The sequence below is a fragment of the Narcine bancroftii genome, chromosome 3 (genome assembly GCF_036971445.1).
Source record: "Narcine bancroftii isolate sNarBan1 chromosome 3, sNarBan1.hap1, whole genome shotgun sequence".
NCBI lineage: Eukaryota > Metazoa > Chordata > Chondrichthyes > Torpediniformes > Narcinidae > Narcine > Narcine bancroftii.
Genome location: NC_091471.1, coordinates 360,621,323 through 360,647,534, shown reverse-complemented (window position 1 = coordinate 360,647,534; position 26,212 = coordinate 360,621,323). Strand labels below are relative to the sequence as shown.

The 26,212-nt window shown below is 41.6% G+C and overlaps 1 long non-coding RNA gene across 11 annotated transcripts in view; it reads left to right on the top strand.

Moving 5' to 3' along the window:
• Positions 1 to 26,212, top strand: part of LOC138759500 (uncharacterized) — a 245,767-nt gene that overhangs the window by 208,924 nt on the left and 10,631 nt on the right. For 9 of the 11 annotated variants that reach the window (XR_011354878.1, XR_011354877.1, XR_011354880.1 and 6 more), the window contains 2 exons: positions 14,529 to 14,616; positions 15,212 to 15,295. This is a non-coding gene — a long non-coding RNA (uncharacterized lncRNA). Of the gene's footprint in view, positions 1 to 10,643; positions 10,717 to 14,528; positions 14,617 to 15,211; positions 15,296 to 26,212 lie in introns of those variants that run through there. The other 2 variants (XR_011354887.1, XR_011354886.1) reach the window with 2 other exon arrangements.

Here is a 26,212-nt window from a genome sequence, read left to right as displayed (position 1 = left end):
AGGCATTTGAATAAAGACTGGAAAGAGAAAGGGGAAAGAATCGAGACCAAAATCCAAAAGGAGTTCATTAGATGTGATGAGAGGAAAGGTGAGAATTGATTTTGCTCTGAAAGGGGAAAGGAGACGGGGGAAGAATAAGGGGCGGAGTTTAATGGAAAGCGAAGAAGTCAATGTTAATGCCATCCAGTTGGAGGGTGCCCCGACGGAAGATGAAGTGTGGCTCCTCCAATTTGCAGGTGGTCTCAGTCTGGCAGTGCATGAGACCATGGACAACTAGGGAATTGGAATGGGCAGTGGACAGAGCTGAGGTCCTCAACATAAAATGTTGTCTGTAATTGGACCTAAATAAATTCTTCCTGAATGAGTTTACAAGGGATTTTGAAGTTTGTTACTGCCTCATTCTGCGCAGTAGGTTAAACTATGGGATGTATGAGATGCAGATGTACATCACAGAAGGATAAAAATCATTTGATGCTTCTTCAGGAATGGTTTCTGCAGATTGGAGGGTAGCAAATTGGTCCCCCTAATTTAGGAATGAAGAACTATCAACCTGTTAGCTTATTATCAGAGGTACTTTAAGGATGCAGGAGTTAAATACTAATGGGTATGGAATCAAATCGCATGGAAAAAAATGATCAAATGTTTGAGCAGAGTCCATATGGATTTACGAAAGGGAAATCACATTTGAATAACACTTGAAGTTCCATGAGGTAGTATTCAATAGAATGAATAAGAGGATGAGGTGTGTTCATGTTTTTTTAAAAGGCTTTCAATGAGGTTTCACACAAGATGTTGTTAAACACAGAGCACCTGTCGCTGGATGTAACGTGTTATTTTGTATTGAAAGTTGGTTAGCAGGTAGAACAGAGAGAGTAAGAATAAGCAAATGTTGGCCAGTGTTATTGCAGGGACGAAGAAGTGATTGGGCCTTAACTAGGATGAAATCAGGAGAACACGAACCAGTCCTCATCGAGGGGTCAGCGGTGGAGAGGGTAAAGAACTTCAAATTCCTGGATGTCAACATCTCCCAAAATCTTTTTTCTGGAGCCTCCATGCTGACGCAATCACAAAGAAGGCTCACCAGTGGCTGTACAGTCTGAAGAGTTTGAGGAGATTTGGTATGTGACCAAAGACTCTCAAAAACTCCTTCCGACGTACCATGGTACACTGACTGATATTGAGGTGCCAGTGCTCAGGACAGGAAAAAACTCTGGAGGGGTTGTTAATTCAGCCTGCAACATTATGGGCAATAATCCACTCCATCAAACACATCTACAAGAGGCGATGTATTCAGAAAACAGCTTCTATCCTCAAGGATCCCCACCACCCAGGCCATGCCCTCTTCATTCCACTACCATCAGGCAAAAGGTACAGGAGCCTGAAGACGAACACTCAGCGACACAAGGACAGCTTCTTCCCCTCTGTCATCTGATTCCTGAATGTTAATGAACAATAGACACTGCCTAACTTTTGAGTTATTTCTTGAGCTATTTTTATTTATTTTGTAAGGTGGTTTATATAAATGTTCGCTCTGTGATGCTGCCACAAAACATCTAATTTCGTGACATGTTCATGACAATAAATTCTGATTGTATCATTCAAATTTGCTGAGGCGTCCAAATCTATTTACTGACAACAGAGAACTCGGTGAAATGTGAGCGATGATGAAGTAATAGAGAATTCAAGACAAATCGACAGCTGATGGAGTGATCAAAAACTTTGTAGATGGCATTCAATGTTGACAAGTGTGAAGTTCTTGACTTTGATTGTGAAAGGAGAAATACCCAAGTATTTCTAAATGGTGAGTGTTTTGGGATATTCTGACATTTAAAATGACAGGTGTTTTTGTATGTAAATTACTGAAATTGAGCATACAGGTGTAGTGGACAGGAAGGCAGATAGCATTTTAGTCTTTGTTACAAGAGGTTTGGAACATAGGAGCAGGGGTCTTACTGCAGATATACAGAGCCATGGCAAGACCTGAAATGAATATGGTGCAAAATCTTGGTTAAAGATTACAGAATTTAGTTCAAGTCAAGTTTATTGTCATCTGATTGTACAAGTACAAACCGACAAAACTGCATTCTCTCGTCCTCAGTGCAAAATGTACAGACACACAACCATACATATAGACAAACAATACATATGCAAGTATTTTGTCTGTACAAATGAATATTGTTTTGTACATATGAGAGTCTCAGATGGTCAGTGTGAGCAGTTCCTTTGGTTGTTCAGTATTCTCACTGCCTGTGGGAAGAAGCTGTTCCTCAGCCTGGTGGTGCTGGCTCTGATCCTCCTGTATCTCTTCCCCGATGGGAGCAGCTTAAAGATGCTGTGTGCAGGGTGAAGGGGTCCTCAATGATTTTGCACACCCTCTTCAGACAACGATCCCGATAGATCATGTCGACGGGAGGGAGACTCCAGTGATCCTCTCTGCCACTCTTATAGTCTTGTAGATTGACCTCCAATCCATTTCTCTGCAGCAACCCGTACCACACTGTGATGCAGCTGGTCAGGACGCTCTTGATAGAGCTGTGGAAAGTTGACAGGATGGTGGCCAGTAGCCTTGTCCGCTTCAATCTTCTCAGGATGTGTAGTCACTGTGGTGCCTGCCTGACAAGTGAGGAGATGTTGAGTGTCCACGTTAGGTCACCAGTTAAGTGAACTCCAATGTCATGTTTACCGCGATATAGGGAAATTCTTAATTTTTGCATGCTATCCAGACATTGCAAATCATTGCCATTCTCTGATGTCCCTTTGAATTCACAAGAAGCATGGTAAGATCAAAGTAAGAAGATTAATTGTATTGTAAGAGTAAGTCTCAAGCAACCAGAAAATCCACTTATTCGACATCTACCAATCCCCATGGATGACGGATACCAGGGGTGTTACTGTAATTAGTTTGAGTGAGAAAGCACTTATTCAACAAAATGCCTTAAATTTTCTCATTTATTTACACTCACATTCTCAGCTCAAGCTAGAATTCTTTAGCTGTCAAATTTTATATTTGACTTCAGTGAAGTTCTTTTCCCTTTGTTTCACTTCTCCTGCTCCTCATACTTAGCATCATTCTGTCCTCTGCATCTCCCCTGTTGTGTGAGAGGACATTAATCTCAATACTAAGTAAAATGAGAGAGGTATTTGCATCTTTAAAGCGTAAACATCTCTTCCCCTCCCTCTTCCAGCTCCACGCGAATTGCTTTGTGCAAAACCCTCAGTTAATTTGAACAAGAATCATTTTCTTATAAATGCTGTATCATTAAGTCTGCCTGCAACACAAAATCCACTCTTTCAATTTGAAATAAAAGTTCAAAATACCATTCGGGGTCTCTGAAAATATTTTCATTGCTTTCGAACTTGTCGGAAAATAGCATTGTGGCACGTACATTGTCCAGCAAACGAGAATTAAACTTTTGCTCAAAAATTGCAAGGTTGGCTTTATGCTATTGTCCTTCCATGCTCCCCAGTCAACAGCCTCGTGGGAAGTGAAATCCCTGCCTGGAAAATAAAAGACAAAGGAGAAATTTAACTCCAAGGGGCAAAATATTCTTCTGGAGACAGCGCTCGGAGTGGTTGGGTTCTCGTGTTTCTGTGGATGATAAAACCATGTGAGCGGTTAAATTATTGCCGCCACAATTCTCTATGAATTGCATGACAAATGTGACCAATTTACGAGACTGACTGACACAGAATGAACAGTCTCATTTTCTATCCAATGCCTTTTATCATAAATATCTTCATTCCGGTATTTTTCTTCTTACTTTCAGGATATGGGGCTGAATTACTAACTAGACCAGGTCAGAGTGGGTTTCATTTTTTTGTTTTCCTTTTCCAAAGACTCTGCATCCGACTGTTGTCATGGGAACCAGTAAAGTATTCCTCTCATGTATTCAAATCCTCTGCTTTTGGTGTCAAGGATGTTTTATAACCAATGAAACAAAAATCTTTTGGTCACATGATTCATGGCAAGTTTTACTGCTTATGTTGAAAAACCATAGAATTATAAGTCCTTTGATTGTCGGTGCAAAAAAAAAATGCTTGTGGCATTTGATTATTTCTATGATTTATTTTCTACTTTGCCTTCGTAATGGCTGATTAAAATTCTGCCTTGCCCACACTCAAACCAGTGCACATACTTTCATGTGTCTCGAATTAATTGTTGGCTCCAGAAAGGATTTGCCACTTTCTGGTCTGATACATAAAATACAGCGCTTTATTATCTGCTGCCAATGTTAAGCTGGGTTAACGATGTTTCTTTGTGAATCCGAGAATAAGGAAAGGTCATTTGACCGTACAGCAAATCGCCATTCAAGACATTTCTCATAAATGTAAAGATGTTTCTGAGCACTTGACGGGATAAAAGTAGCAGACCCAAAGGCAAAATATTGCTTTGGGAGGCTTTTGAAGCGAGTAAGGGAATTCCAATTCATTGACGGAGCAGTGCTGAGGAGCCCGAGGACCGTGTTAGGAGGTAGCATCCTCTTCATAGGCAACTATAGGTGTTTGAAAATGTTATAGTCAATTTATGAAAAATCAAAGTTGAAATTTCTGTTACGTAAACTCACCAAAAACTAAATCAAATTCATGGTTTTTTGAACGCTTCACTCTGCTGCCAACAGATTCATCTCCAGTCATTAACATTCCACAGGCTGTGTAGTCACATTACCCTCCTGTACTCTGCCTCAATGGAATGAATTTTGAAGTGAGCATACCACTTTGCAGCTGTGACCTTGTACCATATTTAATGCCATTGACTCGAGATAAATTTCCATTTCTATCCTGTTAGTCAGATCATTCCTGGTATTTACTATCCTTCCCATAAAGGTACTTTTACTCTTTTAAATGCACTTTCTTTTTAAATGACTTTTGGTGGGGAGCAATCATCTACAATCAAGTTTATTTGTCATCCATACAACTGACGAAGGTGCAAATGCATGAACAGACAAATGATACATATGCACGATATATATGTACAAATATTAAAATAAATATTATTAATAAATAGTAGGTAGTTGTTTGTGCAGGCATTCAGCAGTCTCACTGACCCTGGCAGGAAACTATTCCTCCGACTGATGGTTCTATACTAATACGGGCAGTCCCCAAGTTGAAGACATCCAATTTACGAGTGACGAACCGGCAAGCCGACAGGAAGTAGAATGGGTGTCAACTTCCGTTTTGAGCATGGTTTTTTTTTGAATATTTTATTTGAGTTTTAAGAAATTACAGAATATAGGATTCAATTAATATAATAACAATAACATGTTGAATGCAAAATCATAGAAAGACACAAGGTCTGAAAAAAATAAAAAGGAGAGTCCCTCTTCTCCCAACACCCCCTCCCCTAGATTCGAAAGAAAAGGAGACAAATAGCAGGGAGATAAAAAGAAAGAAAATAAAAAAAAGAAAAAAAAACAACAGGAGCGAGGTTCGACATCTCAGTGTCACATCATTTTAAAAGTATTAAATTTCTAATAAGGAGTATACTAATTGACCAATATCAAAATAAATTATACAATCTGGGCATTTTAGTAATCTAAATAAGCCAAATTTCGACGAACATACTGCATCTATTCCTAAAACGATAAGTAATCTTCTCACGGGGAATACAACTTTGCACTTCTTTGTTCCAACGATCAATGTGAAGTATGGAATTGGATTTCCATGTTAACGCTATACATTTCTTGGCTATTGGCAACGCAATTTTAATAAATTTAGATTTACCTCTGGAGAAGTGTACCCCAGTTCCCCAGCCTTCCCTGCCTTTGCATTATAAGGAAGTGAAGTCGTTTTTGCGCCTTCCTGACAAGTGAGAAAATGTTAAGTCGCTTCTTAAGTGGACCCTGACGAACATGGTGCTCTCCACTCTCTCGACTGCTGAGCTATTAATGTGTGGTGGAGGGTGGTCATCCTGGTCCTCCTGAAGTCCACAGCCATCTCCTACGACTTGTCCATGTTGAGACCCAAGTTGTCATCCGCACTCCATTTCACGAGATTTTCCGTCGTGCATTTCTTGGTTGTTGCTGCTGAGGCCCAATTACTATGGTGTCATTTGCAAACTTAACTCTGTTGGAGCTGGATCTGGCATTACAGTCTGAAGCATGAAGAGGAGTGGGCTGAGCGTGCCAGTGCTTAGTGTCATGGTGCTCAACATTCAGCTGCCAACCTAGAATGACTGCAGTCTTTTCATTAGGAAGTCCAGAATCCAGTTACAGAGAAGGGTGTTGAGTCCCAGTGAGGACAGTCTCTGGAGTACGATTGAATCAAAATAACATTCGATTGAATCAAAGTAACATTTAAAATGTCTTATCAGTATCATGTCTGCTCAATATATTTTTTAAATCCTGGTTTTAATATAATTTTACTCATCAAACCAAAACCCACTTTAATAACTTTGAAACAGAGAAATAATGAAATATTAAAAATAAGGATGCACAAAGTCACCTGGTCATTTGGGGCCTACTCCCACCATTTGGTCTGATTATCAACTTCAGTACTCCATTCCCACTTTCTCCTTTTGATCAAGAAATAGATCTGCCTCCTTCAGGAGGACAGCGAATGAGTTGGCCTCCACTGGCTTTTCCGGTCGAGGATTCCACAGGTTCACCAGCATCTGCGTGAAGGAAATTCTCCAGATCACAAATCTGTCAGGAATATCCCTCAAGCCGAGCCTGTGACACCTGGTACACAGTGAGTAGATTTGAAGTTGTTGCCCTATGAAGTGCCTGCTTGAGGTACAGGGTGTGTAAATAAATATGCTATATCCATGTGATAAATTCAGGGCCACATGCGTGGCATTCACAAAATTTTTGAGGACCCCTTCCACCCTGCATACACCATCTTTCAGCTGGTCTTGTCATGAAAGCGATACAGGAGTATCAGAACCAGCACCACCAGGCTGAGGATCAGCTTCTTCCAATGGGCAGTGAGAATGCTGAACGACCAAAAGAACTGCTCACACTGACCATACGAGACTCTCGTATTCATGAAGCAATATTTATTTATGTGTATATTTGAATAGCTGTCCTGCATATGTATTGTTTGTCTGTATGTGTACTATGTTTGGTCGTGTGTCTGCGTGCTTTGCACTGAGGACCGGAGAAAGCTGTTTCGTCAGGATGTACTTGTGCAATCAGATGACAATAAACTTGACTTTACTCCAGCTGAGGTGAGGTATCCACATGGGTGTCTGTGTTCTACTGGTGACAGAAGAACAAAGAAATTAAAGTATACAAAATTACAAAAGCATTAACCAATTGTGCTTTTGCAGTGATAGAGAGCATCATGGCATCTTCGATGTACAAGATTTCAGAGTGGGCTCAAGTACAGGACAATTAAATGGCAGTGGGTGTTTTATGAACCTTGTAACTGATAACATGGGAACAATGCAACTCAGAACAAGTCAAGCCATATCAGGATCTTTCACATGTCTGATGAGGGGCTTGAGGCCATTCGATTTAACATGGAATGCTGAAGTTTGTTCTTCAGCTCAAACAATATTTTTGAACTTTGGTGAAAGGCAAAAAAAAATGTGCTGTTCAATACAAAGCTTGCGAGCAGAACAAAGAAGCAATGTTGCCGATCTAGAATGGCGCACTTGCATATGCAACTTTGACAGACCTCGTGGTGCCACACAAAGCAAAAGATTTTATTCCATGAGGTGATAAGTGAGATTGCAGACACTGTCAATGGTTGCATAAAATTGAAAAGAGATCAAGTGATTACAGGTGGTTTTGCAGAATAAGTGCAGAATGGTGCAATTTTAGAGCCTTCATGAGGTTGTATGGGACGTTTGTGTGCAGTTGAACCAAAATATTGCTTCTACCCTGTTAAATGATTCAAATTGACCATGTTGATGGTTTCCTGAAACCGTAAGACATTTGGATGCTGCATTATACCATGCTCAGGCAAATGGCAGTGAGCATGGCAGGCGCTCCAGTGGTATCCTCAAGCCACAGCAATGAGCATGGAAGGAAAGGAAAGGGAAGAAATGCTCCCTGATGTAACATTGGTCATCTATATCACATATTCTGTTTAAAAGAGCGGGTTGTGGGGGGGGGGGGGGTGGTGGGGGAAGGAAGGACAAATGGCTTCTGTTCTGATAAAGAGTATTCCCACCTGAAATGTTCACTTTCCTCAGATGTTTTTATTTTACTTCTAATTTCCCGCAACGACATTTTTTGATTTTCATATGGACTTTACCTCGGTCGACAATCCAGAGTAGTGTTAGTAATGTCATATTTCAATGGTGGATCTACCCGACAAACCAAAAGCTACTAAGAGGAGGAGTTCCACAATTAAAATTTAAAGTGCAAAATATAGGCCTCGAGATATTGACATGAACTTATAACTGTTGACTGCCAATTTGAGCAGAGAATTTTACATTAAGAAGCTCAGCAAAGTGCTATCAACAAAAGATGCACTAAACCTGAAGACACATTTTAGTGAGACCATGGTCAAAATGTGAAGTGGCTTTCTAGTGCAGCCAGTGACTATTCTTGATCAAAGAAGTAACTGGATTGGAAGAATGAAGAGGATTGGTATGTCTGTACTGCGAGTCATTCACCAGCTTCAAGGTCCATATCCATTGGCCATATCCCAGGATCTGTGCCGTGAATTTGCTGGAAACAAGGTCGTGACCAAGTTGTACTTTCATCAAGCATGGGCACTGTTAAATTCGGAGATGGAAAATCAACATTAGCTCAAGCAGCTCTTCACTTTACTCCAGATTACAGCATCTGAAGTCTCTTGTGTTTCCATATTCAAGACTGATATCGTTACACTTTAGGCGTTGAATCTAAGTTCATGGGGAAGGTGAAGTGAATGAGGAGGATTACCCCATGGTAGAGCATACTTAAGGGACATAAGGCCTGTTCCCATTTTTTCTTTTTTCACATCGAATTAAGATTTCCAGACTACTTACAAGGGCGTTGGCATTGTTGGCGGAGATAAAGCTGAAAACCTAAATCGGTTGCTTGCTGCAACCAGAACATGAAGCCTAATAGCCTGAATTTGCCTGAGATTGTTCCTTGGAAGCTAAGCAGGCTCAGCTCCTGGTCAGTACTTGGACGGGAGAATGCCCAGGAACACCACGTGTTATAGGTTTCTTTGAGGGGTGTTGGGCAAAGTGGCAACTCTCTATCTCCTTTACAGGAGACAAAAGTTAAAGAATTTCATGGATGTTACATTATAAATGCATGACGTGACAATAATGGAACCTTTACCTTTGACCTTTAAGTGGAGGTTAATGGGAATGTTGACCAATTTGCAGTAGTTCCAAGTTGTTAAATAGTCTGGGAAGACTGATAGAACATTCTGTCCAGTATTCCAATGTTTGTGCTATTTTTTTTCATCACTCTTGACACTACTTGTTTAATTTGAGGGAGGTGGTGGGGGTGGCGGGGGAAATGGGTTGAGTAAAAACATTAACTATCCATTTCCAGAAGTCAGGATGCTTCTTCCAAAATCACAGGGCTAGAAATCTTGCTTTCCACTGTGAGATGACCTGTGCTTCCTTGAAATGAGATTCCCACAGTTCATCCGGGAGCCATATGCTAACTTGCTAAATTCCAAAGCTGCAAGTGGTTTTGCCGATCTGCCAAATAATTCTCTTTGGTTTTAGTTCTTCAAGCGCGAAGACACCTCCGTGTGGAATGTAGGTATGTGTAGTGATAGAATTTGACATATTCAGATTGGATTTGCAGGCCTGGAGCTATGACAGAAACTGGATTTATTTGATTGCTTAACTGCCCGGAGGAATAAAATCCCAAATGATTATCGGCAGCGCATTCCAAATAAGCTTCCTCCTTCCTTTGATTGAGGATTTCCTACTTGTCTCAGGGGTTTGGTATTTCATGGATAAACATTTTAAAAATAGTCTCTCTCTGCATTGGAGGTGTTATGGCAGACAGAGAGAGAGAGCCAACTTCACCTTGTTTGCCTTGTGACTTGGCTGATCTGCTAGATGGTTGTTTTTTGCCTGATAAGGGAATATCATGGTCATAATTTCAAGGGGATGTAAGACTCAACAGCTACTTTAAACTCAATCTGCACTATTTTCCAGTCGACAGGGAGCTCTGCAAAGGAGTTGGGGAGCCACATGAAGCACAACTTTTGAAGATTGTGCTGAGTCTTGCCATTATTTTTGCCATATAATTTTTTTTCCTTTCTCCTCTGGAACAGCAATTAGATGTATTTAGGAAGTATGTTAGTGAGTGGGTACAACTATAGTATTACATTAGGGGGGCCATGGTTAGCGTTGTGGTAAAAAGTTAAACGTCCCATTATTGTCACGTAATACTACATTTAGAATGTAACGTGCATGAAATTCTTTAACTTTGTCTACCGTAAGGAAGACAGAGGGTCGCCACTTTGTCCAGCAAGTGCGACACTGTTACAGCGCCCGCGATCAGGTCTGAGGTTTAGATCGCACTCTGTAAGGAATCTGTACTTTCTCTCTGTGTCTGCGTGGGCTTTTCCTGGGGGCTCCCATTTCCTCCCACCCTCCACAGGAACTTACCGAGGGTTGTAGGTCAATTGAGTGTGATTGGGTGCCACAGGCTCATGGGCCAAAAGGGCATGTCACTGTGCTGTATGTCTAAATTCAAACTTGGTTTTGGTCATCATATCGTAGGATGAATGGATGCAGTGAAGAGAGACTGCAATGGCATTGGAGTTAGACCAAAGGGAGAGAATGAAAGGATTACAGGCAGTCCCCAGGTATTCGAATTTATATGCTAGTTGGATCAGGTACAGTCCTTATTTAGCATGTCAAATGTTTATCTAAGTATATATTTTACCTTTATATGCATGTGAAACACTTCCCAATACACTAAACCATCTTAAACAAATAATACAGTACAAAATAATAACATAGGTAATAGTACTGAAGTGCCATTTGATGAAGTAGACAAAGACGATGTGGTCAAACAATAATCATGACTTTTATTAGCAGAAACTCATGGTACAATAATGAAAGACAATAGGTGCATATACAGTTATACCCAAGGGGAGTGTCCTTAACAGTAGAGATAACGCACAGCCAATGTTAGTACAGCAAGGCTCGCCAGAGGGGAGACGGGCAACTTGGCAGACATTCACCACAAGTACGTAATAATAAAAGTATCTACATACGGTCATAAGATCAAGATTAAAAGTTAACCCTCAAAGGAGAACACGATGGAGAGATGGCAATGCCTCCGACCCCACGACCCACCCCCATCTTGGCTCCTTCCAATCCACCACCAGCTCCTTCACTCGCTTCCCCCTCCGCCCCTCCCCTCCTCGGTGGTGATATCGCACTTTAAGGCCAGGCTGCCATTCTGCAGGGCTGAACCATGATGGTACTGGAGGCATTGGCATGATGCACACTGCTTCTTCTTCTCCACCTTCCCTCCCTCCCCTCGCCCGCCCGCTGCTCTGCCCAGGCCATGTGCTGCGCAGCCTGAAAGCAGATGATCATTGCCGGCTGCCTGACAGTCGATGGGGCAGCAAGCCAATGGAAAGCGAGCTCCACTCAAACTCGTAGTAGATGTTATTCTCCTTCCAGCCAGCTGTTGGCTCGTAACTACCGGTTGTTCATAAATCAGACATTTTCAAATTGATTTCTTTGGTAAATAGATGGGGGAGAGGGGTGGGGGTTTGCTTTTGGTTTATTCACTCTTGGATCTCCTAATCCTGGTGTTGTCCAGTTGAAAATCCAAGAATAGCTTTGCACGTGCTAATTATGGCCAAATTCTGGATAACCCAGATGCCGATGGCACTCTGCACCTCCTGATAGTTCAGGCTAGTAGGTTTACCTGCGAAACCCCGACTAAGTCAAACTGTTTTAGTGAGTTCTTGAAACCATTGTGGCCAACCAACTCCCAAAGAAAGAAGCTGTGATTCACAGAAAGGATGGCCAAGCTGACCTTGGCACAATGACCTTGGGCCGGCTGACTGGACCTACTCATCTTGGAATCACTTGGCAAAGGAATAGTCAAACCACCTGGGCCAGATGGATTGATTTATTTTTTTTGTTGCTGCTATTGTGTGTTGGAGAAAATGTGCCTGGAGAAACACTGGAGGAGCTGAGACCTATAAATCCACAGATTGAGACCTGCAAAGGAGGAGGATCTGTGGAGGTTAAACTCTTACAAGCTGGGATACATATGCCTAATGGTCTTCTGCATTGTACATAACACAGATCTGGTTATTTTTTTTGAATTTTATTTAAGGTGACACAAACAGTAAAACTGATTTGCAATTAGTTTTGGTCACCAATATTATCAGGTGAATACAGAGAAGGGAGATGGGAATGGTATCAGATATGGACAAAAGGGAGAGGGGCAGCATAGTTAGCGCCACATTTTAGAGCACCAGCGACCTGGGCTTGAATCTGCCGCTGTCTGAAAAAAGCTTGTATGTTCTCCCCGTGTCTGCATAAGTTTCCTCCCACTGTTCAAAACGTGCCAGGGGGTTGTAGGTCAATTGGGTGGCATGGCTTCACAAGTCAAAAGGGCCTGTTACCTGTCCTAATTTAAAATCTAAATTTAAAATTCAGATTCTTTCTGCAATATCACTGCCTTGACATTCATCCAGAGTTAATAGCATAAAATGTGATATTGTACTCCTGAAAATCATTCTACTGTATTAACTTCAATGCATAAGCTACACAGTTAGCACAAAACTGTTAGAATATTGGAGATCTTAGTTCAAATCCGGTGCTGTCTGCAAGGAGTTTGTACATTCTCCTCACATGACCTGCGTGGGTTTTCCCCAGGGGCTCCGGTTTCCTCTCACCATCCAAAACAAACTGGGTTGGTAGGTTCATTGGGTGTAGTTGGGCAGCACCAATTTCAGTGGCCAGAGTGGGCTTCTACCTGCGCTCTTACATTTAAAAAAATACTGAAGCCCCAACAGTATAACAAGCTTAGTTCTGTCAACCAGTGCTGAATTCTCAGGCACATTACTTTTATACGTTGCCAACATTTTAAGGATTTCCTTCTCTCGTATAATTTTGTCATTGTTTCTATTGCCTCCTCGTGAACTGATTTTGTTTTTATTTGTTTTTATGTGGCATTCTCTCACAGGATGTGGTTGAGCTGCCAAGACATTTCTGAGTTAACCACATTGATGGCTTTGGAGTTTCATTTAGGCCAGACCCGAGAGAACATTAGTGAACCAGATGGGCTTTCATGACAACCTAATAGCTTCATGGTTACTGAGACCTTTTCTTCTTTTAAATTCCAGATTCATTTAATTACCTTAATTGAATTTAAATTCCCAGTTGCTATTGGTGGGATTTGATCTTGTGTCTCTAACTCAGTGCTCCAGAACATTGATAAAACGCGCAATTTGTAACTTAACCCTTGCACTACAGTCTTTTCTGACTGTATTCTTTCCCCTGATGAAAACGTGCAAAGTAATAATTTTGTAATTTAAATTTTAAATTCACTTTTAAAATTTGGATATACACCATGGATAACAAGCTGTTTCAGCTTATGAGCCATGTCACCCAATTGACTGACAAGTCCAGTACATTTTTTTTTTGAACGGAGGGAGGGCATCTGGAGGCAACTCACACAGACCCGGAGAGAACGTACACATTCCAGAGCTGGATTTGAACTCTGGTTGCTCGCACTGCAATGGACAATAGATTATGTCAACTATGTCATTTGTTTCCATCATAAGATTTCTATTTTGTTTACTTCTTGGATACACCTTTCCTTCGATTGACCCATACCCATAATTTTTTTAATCTGGAGTTGAATGCAAATTAAATTCAAATAAACTCAAAGCAGGTGGTGGAGACATAAACTATAATCTTCTATAAATCTTGGTATGATTTTGATTTTAATGCCAGACGTAATTCCATCTTTTATCACAGTGCCCTAAGACTGCTTTCACTCTTGTTAATCGACTCATCGGCTTAGAAATCACGTGTGCACTTCTGAATAATTGCAGCGATATTTTGTGACCCATGATAATGAAATGGGTTTTTGATGACACTTGGCATGTCAGCATTAGCTGAGCATGGGAAGGTAATAAATGGAAACAGGGCCAGCAGCTCCTCAATTTTCCTTTACCATTTAGTTAGCAATAGCTGGTCTAATCCTTGGCCTCAACTTCTCTTTCCTGCTCAATTCCATTTAATGCTCCTCTTCTTCAAGGATCTATGGATCTCAGCATTGTCCAAACTTAACGATGAAGCTGCCAGGGTTGGAGATTTGTAAAATTCATGAACCTTACTGAGAAGAAATTGATAGTCGTCTCACACTTCATAAAGGAGAGGTTCTTTATCTTTGCAGTCAGGGATATGCAAATATTGTAGAACATTGAACATTGAACAGAGGACAGGACAGCTTGGGTGAAAACATAATGCTGGAAAAACTCAGAAAGTCAAACCGTGTACTTTATGGAACAAAGATTAGATACCGTGTATATCTAACAGAGTTAAAAATTGGTTTTAATAATTTCTATTCTACATTCTATATTCGTGAATGTTATCTCAATGTTGCTTATATTTACTGTCATTTTAATAATGTTTCCAGTAGGAATGAGTTCGGCAGAGCCCACCTCCTGTGCACTTCCTAAGACCCTCCCTTCCTGTCTTTCACACTGATGTTCTATTTGCTCAGGGTAAGTGGGTGAAAAGATTTCTCCTGGACTATTTTAAATGTTTTCCTTGGAAAATAAATTGGTTATGTCATCAATCTTAATGTATATTATTCATTACTAATATTATTATGTTTTACAGTTAGTTTTATATTGTTTTAACCATTAATATAAGTTTCATGGATGTTTTTATCTTACTGGTGTTGTGATCTATTACCATGTGCTGGTCAGGTGATCAACATAGCTTTTCTGAAATTTCAGAGTGTAAATTCACAGTGTTATTTTGCAAGCTTAGGAGAAAAAAGGGACAGGCTTTTCTTAAATGCATGATTGTGGCCAGTTATTTTCTCTATGCAATTTTAACTTGCCCACCAGATATCACTGTTTTCACTTTTTACATATATATATATATATATATATGTATAAATATATACACACACACACAGTTCCTTTTTATATAGTTTGAAAGGATTTTAAAATGCAAAATATTTTACTGGGCAAATCTTAAAAGCTCTTGGCTAATACAGTGTACACTGAGTTGAGTACATATTGAAATATTAAACAAAAGATCTCTATGTAGTTGAGGAAAATAATGCTCACACTGTTATTACCTTGCTAGGGGAGAAAATGGAGAAAACAGAAGACAATGGTTATATTATTTTGTCTTCAAAAAAGGAGCGAATGAATGCTGGAAAACAGTTCTGTGAGTCGTCTCTACTTCTACATCTTATGCAAACCCGTTACATATACTCGTGTAATTATCAGTACCATGTAATAGTTGACTCTCCCCTTTTTTTGGCCCAAAAATCAGGTGTTTTTGTATGACCCATGTAAAAGACGATTCCCGCCTCCGCCCCCCCCCCCCCCCCCCCCCCCAATATGACCCAGAAAAGTTGGTCCAAAAAATTTGCCAATTACATGAGTATCTTTGGCTTGGCTTCGCGGACGAAGATTTATGGAGGGGGTATATACAGTAGATAACCAATGTTTCAGGCTTGAGACCTTCATCAAGGTATATGGGATACTTTGGGATACATAGATACGTGGGGACAGTCAACAATGATTGAGCGGAACATAATGTCCAAATTAAGCCAAGACTCTGCTGTTCACACATGATAGGTATCTTTTTATTCACTGCATGCTCATGTTTCTATCCAGAAACCTCAAAAACCTGACTATTCTATCTTTCGTTATCCCAGGCAGCCTGTTCTAGGCACTGGCCACACTACATCAGACAAAAACATGTCCTGCACATCTTTTTAAGCACTTGCTCCTCACTTTAAAAATTCTTCTGCTGTATGCGAAATGTTTGGGAAAAGGATTTGGACATTCTACTCTATATCCTGCTGTATTCTTTCATCGCTGTATGAAGGGGAGATAATCTCACAACATCTATTCTACTTACCCTTATGCTTTGATGAGGTTAGGGGGAGTGAAACATTGAAGTCTGCAGATGCTGTGATTGTAGTAAAGACACACCAAAATGTTGGAGGAACTCGGCCGGTCTTTTCAGCATCTTTAGGAGACAAAGGTATATTGCCGACGTTTCAGGCCTGAGCCCTTCATCGAGGATTTAAATAAGGTTATCCCTTATTTTCCAAGCTCAGGAGAGCACAAGCATATTTCTGCTTATTCTTGCCTGCCATCTTAATCCAAGAAATAATTCTCGTGCATCTTTACTATGTGTTCTCACTTTAAATGGAGATTGGAACCGCATGTTCTGCACCAGGAGTGGTCTCACCATAATCTCCAACTTGCCGTACACCTGTCAGAATATGGCCTGGAGCTCACGAGGCCGATTCCTGTTCGTGAGTATGCTGGGGTGTGCTACGCTGGCCAGCTCACATAATGCAAAAAAGAAAGCTACTGCAAATTATGCAAGAATGAAAAGAAAATATTGCCCAATTTCCACAGTCACAGACCAGGCACTTGCTGTGAGGCTGGAACAAACTGGTTATTCAGAACTATTGTTTTGCTTTGTCAGATGCTTTCTTTCATTGCCGCGGAGTTGTCCGTGATAGCACTGTGTGAAGTGCTACGACGTGTTGTTGCTATGATGCACTTGATGGCTCTAAAGAGCCCAACATACCATTAAGTTCATTGGATGTCACTGAGCAGCTCGACAGTGGGTCGAAAACAGTGGTTTTCAAATTTTTTCTTTCCACGCACATACCACCTTAAGTAATCCTTAAGCCTCTGTTGTTAGTAAGGGATTACTTAATGTGGAAAGAAAAAAAAATCTGAAAACCCCTGAGCTAGAGGAAAGGGCAAGTTTGGGATGGGGTTGATGGGGTGCATGAGTGACATAACACCTCCCAAATTTCACACTAGGCCTGCCGAGAAAGATCAAGTCACAGTCACTTCCTGGAGGATGAGTGTTCTATTACCAGTCAGGGTTATGCAGGGATGTTGCAGAACTTGCCGGTAACCACTTGTGACCACTTCATATGGGCACCTACTTGGATCTGAATGGAGCTGTCCAGAATTTCTGATATTTAGCCATGCCAAAAAAAAGCCTGGAATTTAAAATAGCCATTTTCCAGCACAGTGGAGATTTTTTAAATGAAATGAAGGATTTGTCTGCAAACACATTCCCCCTCATCTGCCTCTCCTCTTGTTCCCTGTTGAGATTTGGTCTTGGCATAAGTTGGTAAGCCTAAGATATATTTAGATAAGTGTGAATCAGTCACTTGACCATCCATTCTCTACCTTTTTTTGGCTCTGGCCCCCTTAAGGACTCTGGTTTATGGGAAACAGTCAAGTTTTGGTGTCTTCTGTTCTTTTCTCCAACTGACAACATGAAAAAAAAACATAAGAAATATTTATGTTACATGAGGTGAAGAGATTTTTACTTAAATATGCTGTGGCCCGCAGGGCCCCCATTGAAAATAGCTGCCCTAGACAATACAGACACAGTTCTATTCAGAAGCAGTGACCTCTGAGTAAAGTAAGACTGAGATGCTTCCCCAAGCAGTGCATTGCTCTATCCATTTCCATTGGAACTGGATGACAAAAGGTTAAAGCCTTTCCAATGCAGTGCGGGCCATTTAATGATGATCTGCAAATGTAATTTATCACAAAGTTTTAATTCAGAAAGGTTTGCCATGTGACTGTGACACTGTTGACCAACCAATGTACATTGAATAAAGTGCAGAAACTTTTGTACGATTCTCTAACATCTTTTTTTTTTACAGTTGCTGCTTTCCAGAAAATTGTCCCCAAAATTCCAGAAAGCAGTCTGTGTAAAAGGTCCTGGAGGTAAAATATCGGGAATTATATTTTACCTCCTGGACCCCTTGAGAATTTCAAGGAACGCCTGCAGTCTGAACACAACTGCAGGCGTTTGGCAGCAATAGGCTAATGAATGGGACGTAACTGATGACGCGTGATGCTGTATGTTGAACGTAGGTTATATGTCATGGTCGACATTGATGCAGTGGCGTCCCACGTCGACCGAAAATACTGCACCTCGGGTATTTAGCATAAATGAGCGGTGAGATCGGAACTTTTGGCCTTCTGGTCAGTTATATGTTTTAAAAAAACCATATTTGATTTGCAAAGGAACCACAGCACCTGAAGTATTTAAGGAATGTTTTCCCAAAAGATACAAGAGTCACTCCCTCAAAGCAGTCTCACTGTAAATTCTTTCGGTGTGCTGACTATGTGGTGGAAGCCACTTCTTTGTGAACTTTAATTAAATATTAAACAGCACTGTACCCACAAAAGGGAGTGGCCATTTTATTGATGAATCTGAGCTCCTCTGATTCTTTTCATGAAGCAAGACCTGAGGGAAAAATGTTGACAGGATGGTAGTGTTTTATTAGGTTGTCTGGTTGAGATAAGCACACACCTTGGTCCCTCCAAAAACAGCAGAGAACTCTCTCTGTTAGTGCAAAGCTTCATTGCAGGTGATTTAAAAAAAAATCTTCTTCAGTGTCCCACTTATTGTGTTTATTGAGCTTGGTGAATATTAACTCCTTCAACTCTGAAAGAATGACCATGACTGACTGTAGTGGGTTGGTTGGTTTCCATTGTTTTGCTTCACACGCCATGTGTGATTTCTCATTGCAGGCTGCTCCTATAGCCACCATTATTAGACTTCCAACTATAAATGCTTCACTCTGAAAGTATACGATGTTCCTGTCAGGAAGAGGTTGAAGTTGGAAAAGGTGTTACGATTGCTCGCTCAATGTTCGTTTCACCTCTGCAGCCTGACAATTTCTTTTCAGTCACTGTTGTTCTCAAATAGGGTGGGGGAGGTGGAAAAGGGTTCCCCATGCAGTAGCTGAAATGTGCTTGACTAAAATGCATGTGGAAATAATGAGGTGTTGTATCTAATATGAATAAAAGGGAGCCTGCAAAATGTCAATTGTCCAGCATGGAATCTTACTGACTTCACAGCAACCAGACAGGACTCATTTCCACTGATCCTGCACTCATCCCGTGATTCTTCCTTCCATGTTGACGACAAGGCTGAATCATTTGGTGAAGAAGGCATTTGATTTCAGATCTATTATCAGAGTACATACGTGACATCACATCACGTAAAACCCTGAGATTCTTTTTCCTGCAGGCAAGGCAGAATCACCATTTATTGGCAGTGCTAAAAAACTGTACCCACGAAAGCAAATAAAGAAATGTAAACAAACAGTGCAATATAGAGAGAAAAAGAAATTTTTAAAAAGTGCAAAAATAAGTCCTTAAATGAGCCCATGACTGAGTTTGTTGTGAGGAGTCTGATGGTGGAGGGGTAGCAGCTGTTCCTGAACCTCATGGTGCTTGTTCATGGGTCCAGGCATGTCAGATATGGAGTTAGGATGTCACCTTGTAGATGCACAAAACATCACTTGGAGTATTGGGTTTGGTTCTAATCACCACATGCAGGGAGCAATAGAAAGAGTGCAGAAGAGATCAACCAGGATGTAGCCTGGAATGGACGGTTTTACTTACAAGGGGAAATCAGAAAAGCTGGATGAGATTGTGAGGACATAAATGGGGTAGATGGTCTTTTCCCAAGGTGGAGTCTAAATCTGGAGAGCACAAGTTTCAGGTCAAAGGGGCGAAATTAAAGGAGCCAAATTTTTCACAGAGAACAGTGGTTACATGGGACAGGAAGAATGATAAGTCCCCGGGGCCAGACGTGATAAACCCCAGGCTGCTGTGAAAAGTGAGAGAGGAGTTAGCTGGGGCAGTTGCTGTGATCTTTGAATTCTCTTTGGCTGCAGGGGAAGTGCTGGAGAATGGCAAATGTAGACCCCTTGCTTTTTAAAAAAAAAACAGGGAGAATCCTGGGAATTATAGACCGGTGAGTCTTGAGTCAGTGGTGCGCAAACTAATGGAGAGGATTCTTAAGGACGGGATCTTTGAGCATTTGGAGAAGGACAGTCTACTCCAGGATAGTCAGCAAGGTCATGCCACATAAGTCTAATTGAGCTTTTTTGAGGAGGTAACAAAATAAATTAATAAGGGTAGGGTGGTTGATGTGGTCTATATAGATCTGAGCAAGGCATTTGACAGTTCCCCATGTGGGAAAGTTACATCCATACTGCGCTGGATGGGTCACGTCTCCAGAATGGAGGACCATCGCCTTCCCAAGATCGTGTTATATGGCGAGCTCTCCACTGGCCATCGTGACAGAGGTGCACCAAAGAAAAGGTACAAGGACTGCCTAAAGAAATCTCTTGGTGCCTGCCACATTGACCACCGCCAGTGGGCTGATAACGCCTCAAACCGTGCATCTTGGCGCCTCACAGTTTGGCGGGCAGCAACCTCCTTTGAAGAAGACCGCAGAGCCCACCTCACTGACAAAAGGCAAAGGAGGAAAAACCCAACACCCAACCCCAACCCACCAATTTTCCGCTGCAACCGTGTCTGCCTGTCCCGCATCGGACTTGTCAGCCACAAGCGAGCCTGCAGCTGACGTGGACTTTTTACCCCCTCCATAAATCTTCGTCCGCGAAGCCAAGCCAAAGAATGTGGGAAAGTCATGAGGGCACAGGATCAGTGGAATAAAAAACTGGTTTATAGGAAGAAAGCAGAGAGTAGTCGTGGAAGGAAAGTATTCTGCTTGGAGGTCGGTGCCTAGTGGAGTGCTGCAAGGATTTGTTCTGGGACCCCTGGTCTTTGGATGAAGAGGCAGAAGGATGGGTCAGTTAGTTTGTGGATGGCACGCAGGTTGGAGGAGTTGTGGATGGAGCTGAAGGGCGTCGAAGGTTACAGGAGGATATGAACAGGATGAAGAGTTGGGCAGAAAAATGGCAGATGGAGTTCAATCCGGATAAGTGTGAGGTGATGCATTTTGGAAGGACAAACCAGAAGGCTGGGTACAGGGTTAATGGTCGGTTACTTAAGAGTGTGGATGAACAGAGGGACCTTGAGGTTCAAATTCATACATCCCTCAAAGTGACCACACAGGTTGATAGGATAGTTAAGAAGGCCTAGGGGATGCTGGGATTCATTAATGCACCTTAAATCTGAATTTAAGGTGCATTTGGGCTGAGATTTTGAAAGGAAAGGAGTAGCCAGATATGGGCCTCAGGCTGGTGAAGGGCCCAGCAGAGATGGCCTTCATGGTCAACGTGAATGAGGTGGGATGTGTGCTGTTCAACTCTTTAACAAGCGCATCAACCCATCCCATTCCACCATTCACCTGCACCCTGGGGGTAATTTAACCTCTTCACTAGGACAGGGTTTACCAAACTTTATCTTTCCACTCACATCCCAACTTCAGTATTTCCCTATCCCATCGATGCTCTGTGATTAGTAAGGGATTGCTTAAGGTGGGATGTGAGTGGGAAGGGAAAGATGAGAATCACTGCTCTAGACCCAATTGTTACTGAAATATTTTGCTTGAGAAAAATTGTTATTGGCCCATTTCCTTTGGAGTTATGAAACTGTGTACATAACGAGTCAGTTAGGTATGATTAAAACAGTAGTTTTCAAACTGTTTCTTTCCATTCACATAACACAGAGCACCTATGGCATAGGAATTACTTCAGGTGGCATGTTAATGAAAGGAAAAAAATGTTTTAGAAAACCTGCACCAGGATGTTTTTGTGATGTGATGTCTTTGTGATATGAGAGGAAAACCGAGTAGGTGGGGGAGGAGAGTAGGCGAGACAGCAAACAGTCCGAGAAGACAAAATTGACCTAGATCATTGGAATTGGTCATCCACAACTTTCCTAGCTGCACCATTGTTCCCTCTCTCCTGTTGTTCAACTTGCATCTTTTTTTCCTTCCCTCATGAAATGTTTCAGTTTCACTCTCCCCCTTTTGGGCTTTTGGTGTACAGAAGCTTTTCCTATTTGTTTTTTAGTGACAAGATTTTGCAAATGGAAGCAGCCCTTCAAAAAAAAATAATAGTGGACACAGCCCAGGACATAACAGGCAAAACCTCCCCCACCATTGAGAACGTGCCCTCGGAGAGTAGCAGCAATCCTCAATGAGCCGCATCACCCAGTACACGCTGCTACCATCAGGAAAGAGGTATAGGTGCCACAAGACCCACAGCAGCAGGTTCAGAAACAATTGCTACTCCTCCACCAGCATACTCAATCAAGGACTCATTTAAGGACTGTCTCGTACCTTATTGATTTTTTTCTTTTTCTGTATTGCACAATTAGTTTGTTTACAGTTTTTTTTGCATGACCATTAAGTGGTAATTCTGCCTCACCTGCAGGTAAAAGAAATGGGATGTGATGTAATGCATTACTCTGACAAGACATCTAAAATCTGAATCTAATACAAAGAAGAGAAGAAACAAATCATATTGTCACCCCTGGGTTTTAGAGACTGAGTTTGCATTTGCATTGTAACTGCTAGTCCAGTGTATATTGTATAGACTGGGTTCCTGAGAAAGACACCTATGTTGACACTGGTTTGTCCTTTCTGAATCTATGCCTGCTGAGATCACTTGAAAAATCATTAATTTTGCACCCCATTCAATGTCCTGAATGGAATTACACTGTCAATGGTTACTCGTGTGATAAATATACGAGCAATGCTCTGATCAACCCTTGACTCTTAATTTATATTATTGTGTTAGCCCGCTGAACTTTGTCACACTACGAGTCATCCTAACCTTCTACAGAAGTGGCCAACGGCCCACGGAGTAAAAGAAATTGCTGACTACAACAATAAGAATGAACTGGATGGTCGATGTGACCGTGCCAGCATTGCCCCACTGAGGAAGCAAATACCATCTGTACTTTTCTTTAATTGTCCCTGGTGAGGTATATTTGGAACCTATAAATATGACTGTTGGAGTGGGTTCTTGAATACTTTGGTTGTCATCCTTTACTAAACTAGAAGGATGACCTGCTTTTGTTTGGATATTTTAATCAAAGATATTTTGTTTACCACAGTGAGGGAATTCCTTAGCAACTAATTTTTGGCAAATTAGTTTTGTACTTGCAACCTTTGATCAAGTGCACACCGATACATTAAAGTTTGGACCAGATGAAAGGCTTGGAATCTGCCAAAGAGATTACTTTTACAAAGGCTGAACATTTTCATTTCTGAAGCAAAAATTGAGGGATTAATTTGTCATCTCTGTAATTTGCTGTGTGTGTGTGTGTGTGTGTGTGTGTGTGTGTGTGTGTGTGTGTGTGTGTGTGTGTGTAGCTTATTTTGATTTGTAGGTGGCCTTTCACAAAAGGAGGCCTTTTAATCCTGTGACACCTTTGACTTTCACCTTGGTGCTCACCATTCAGGCAGGTTTAGTCATGTAGTACAGGATTAAGGCAGCTCTTGAACAGCACACACACGGTGGGACTTCTCCTCAGATGCACAAAAGACCCAAATAAAAGGACGCAGAGGGAGGGAAGGAAGATTAAAAGGAGCAGTTTGTACTTGCTTGTGTGAATTACTCCCCATATTGCTTTTGTGCATGTGTCTCAAGCCACAGAAGTGCCTCGATCGTGCCGCACTGACCTCAGCAGGTGATGCATTGTTAAACAGCAAGGCAGAGTGGAAAGTACTTGTTTCAGCATTTTCGGAACTGAACATTATCTTGGATCTCGGGAAGAATTTGGCTACACTACACAGAAAGTTCAGTCAACCAATCATGGGCAGTTTCAGTCAACCAATCTTGGGCAGTTTGCTTCAAAACTACCTGCTTGGCAAAGGCACAGCACATCACAAATTACTTAAAGGGGCAGTATTCCATGGATATTGGCATCTGGCTGCTGCTTCTTTGTAGAATTGCCCCCTTCCTCATCTCCATTTGCTTTTCAATCTAGAGACAGTGGGGTCTCTCGTAAGGTTCCAGGCCAAATTTCTTGTCTATTTCCCTCCAGTGTTCATGTGGACGTCAGTTGGGCAGTGCACGCACTAAATCATGAGATGGCCTCTTTATGACACGCTTGAGCCTGCGCGCCTGAGCTTTACGATCATTAGAGAGGGTTTCACGGTTTGGAGAAATATGGCAGGCTACTCGGACTAATACATTCCGAGCCATGTGGATCTCCTCCAAAATGACAGAAATTCTTAAGCATTGCTGCAGTCCGCTGCAGAGAAGATGTATTTTTCCTGTCCTCTCACCTCCCTGCCCCTTTTTGCTCCCAACCTATTTCCTGCAATCTTTTACTCCAATTTATTAAAACTCAGCTACAACTGTGAATTATTATTGCTGGCTCACCTCCCAAGCTCCCATTTTGAACTTTCCCACTCCCCTGCTTCACTCCCCCACCCCCCCCCCCCCCCCCAACACACACACAGCTCGTGCCTCCCAGTTTGCAGATCCATGAGGTAATACAAGCTCTTTATTTGAAAGCTGAATTTGCTTTCATCTTTTATTGTTATGTGGTGCAACTGACTCACGTTCTGGCTCCGTCAACAAACAAACTTCTGCGACTCATTATTGATGCATCCTCCATTGGAAGGCAGAACGAAGGAGAACTTCGTGAAGATTTGGATCAGGCCTGTTGGTGGGCAATGTGCAAAGATTGAAAACGGTGTACAGGAGTAATCCACTGTCGATCTCTCTACCTTTCAGCTGAACAAGGAGTAAGGTACGAAAGCCTCAGTGGCTTTGAAGTAAAAACGCAAAGTTGGGGAAACTCAGCAGGTATTTGTGTGTAGCAAAAATAAAGACTCACAACCATCATTTCGGGCTTGATAAAGGCTTGGCTTTGATAAAATTCCAAGATCATCACCATGGTGGGAAACGGGAGATTTTTCTTGAAGGGAAATGATGTAAACACCAACATTTTTGGCAGGTGCTGATTAACAATATTGAATTACCTCAAGTATATGGTCCGTCAATCTGAGAGTAAACCATTTGCAATCATAATTGCGCAGGTGGCATCAGATAATCTCCTTGATTATGGCACTGCAGATCTTCTCATTCACAATTTGTTAATGAGTAATCTGAATGACATGATCCAAGAACCCAAATATTCTATCCCCATACTTTAGTTGTGTTAAGGAATTCAGTTTTTGTGAACTTTGCTGCAATTTTCTTTCCCTCCGAACCTAAAATACGTAATGGATCTGAAGTCATATGAAGCTGTTGCATCACCCATGATTTGTGCAGGATATGAGACTGCATCTGGAACTCTTTGAATGCTGGTTATTAGCAGAAATTCCCTGCATGAATATGGATTGACGCATTGCATTTATGTTTTGTTACACCCAAACAGCACTGGTCATACTGAGTAATCACAGAAAAACACGGGAGGAACTTTGCAGCTCTTGCAGCGTCCGTGGGAGGTAAAGATCTCCAGTATTATGGATGCCAAATGTGCACATTTTACGGTTCCCGACACTCGCTCTTGCAATGACAAAATAATACATCTTCATTAAGTACAGAACATTATAGCAGTGCAAAATGTAAAGTAATTTGAAAAAAAATCAGAATTGTCCTTATTATGGAAAAGTTCACTTTAATCAGGTAATTCTAGTAGTTTACAAAATTTAAATTTGAACTCCAGTTGCTGGTGCATTGCGCTGTCGTAATTAACCACCCTCCCCCCAAAGTTTACAGGAAAAGCCTTAATACTAATAAAGATAAAGACTCTTACTAAGCAGGGAAGGGAGATACTCTGGGAAAGTCACCCCAGCAGTGAGCGGCATCGGCCGACTCCTGGGCGCTGCCATATTATTCAAATGCAACTTCATTGAAAATTTATTCAAATAGCGGCTGCAGGCGGGGCGCAACTGGGACGCTCTGCTGGCTGAATGTTTGCCCCCATCTTCACCAAGGGGTTGTGTGTTGCTTCAGAGAACATTTACTTTCACAATTTAAATTTTTAAATTTATTTTAAGTTTGTTTATTTATCTCCTCGTTTTAAAAAAAATTGCTGGTTGCTTGAATTCCGGATACCGGGGATTTTACTGAATAACCAATGTTTCGGGCCTGAGCCTTTCATCAGGAGATGCCTACCCTGAACAAGTTCTCCTTTGTATATCTCTACCTCTCTTGGATGTTGTGAGACCTGCGGAGATTTCCCCAGCATTTTTGTGTCTTTACTGCAATCACAGCGTCTGCAGACTTTCTGTTTCATCGCTTATACTGAGCACTCAATTGCAGGTCTCTATGATTTGCACAGCAGCTTGTGACTTCGTATCATATGGCTTCCATTTGATTGTGGAGAAGCTCTCTCAGACCTTTCCTTGTCC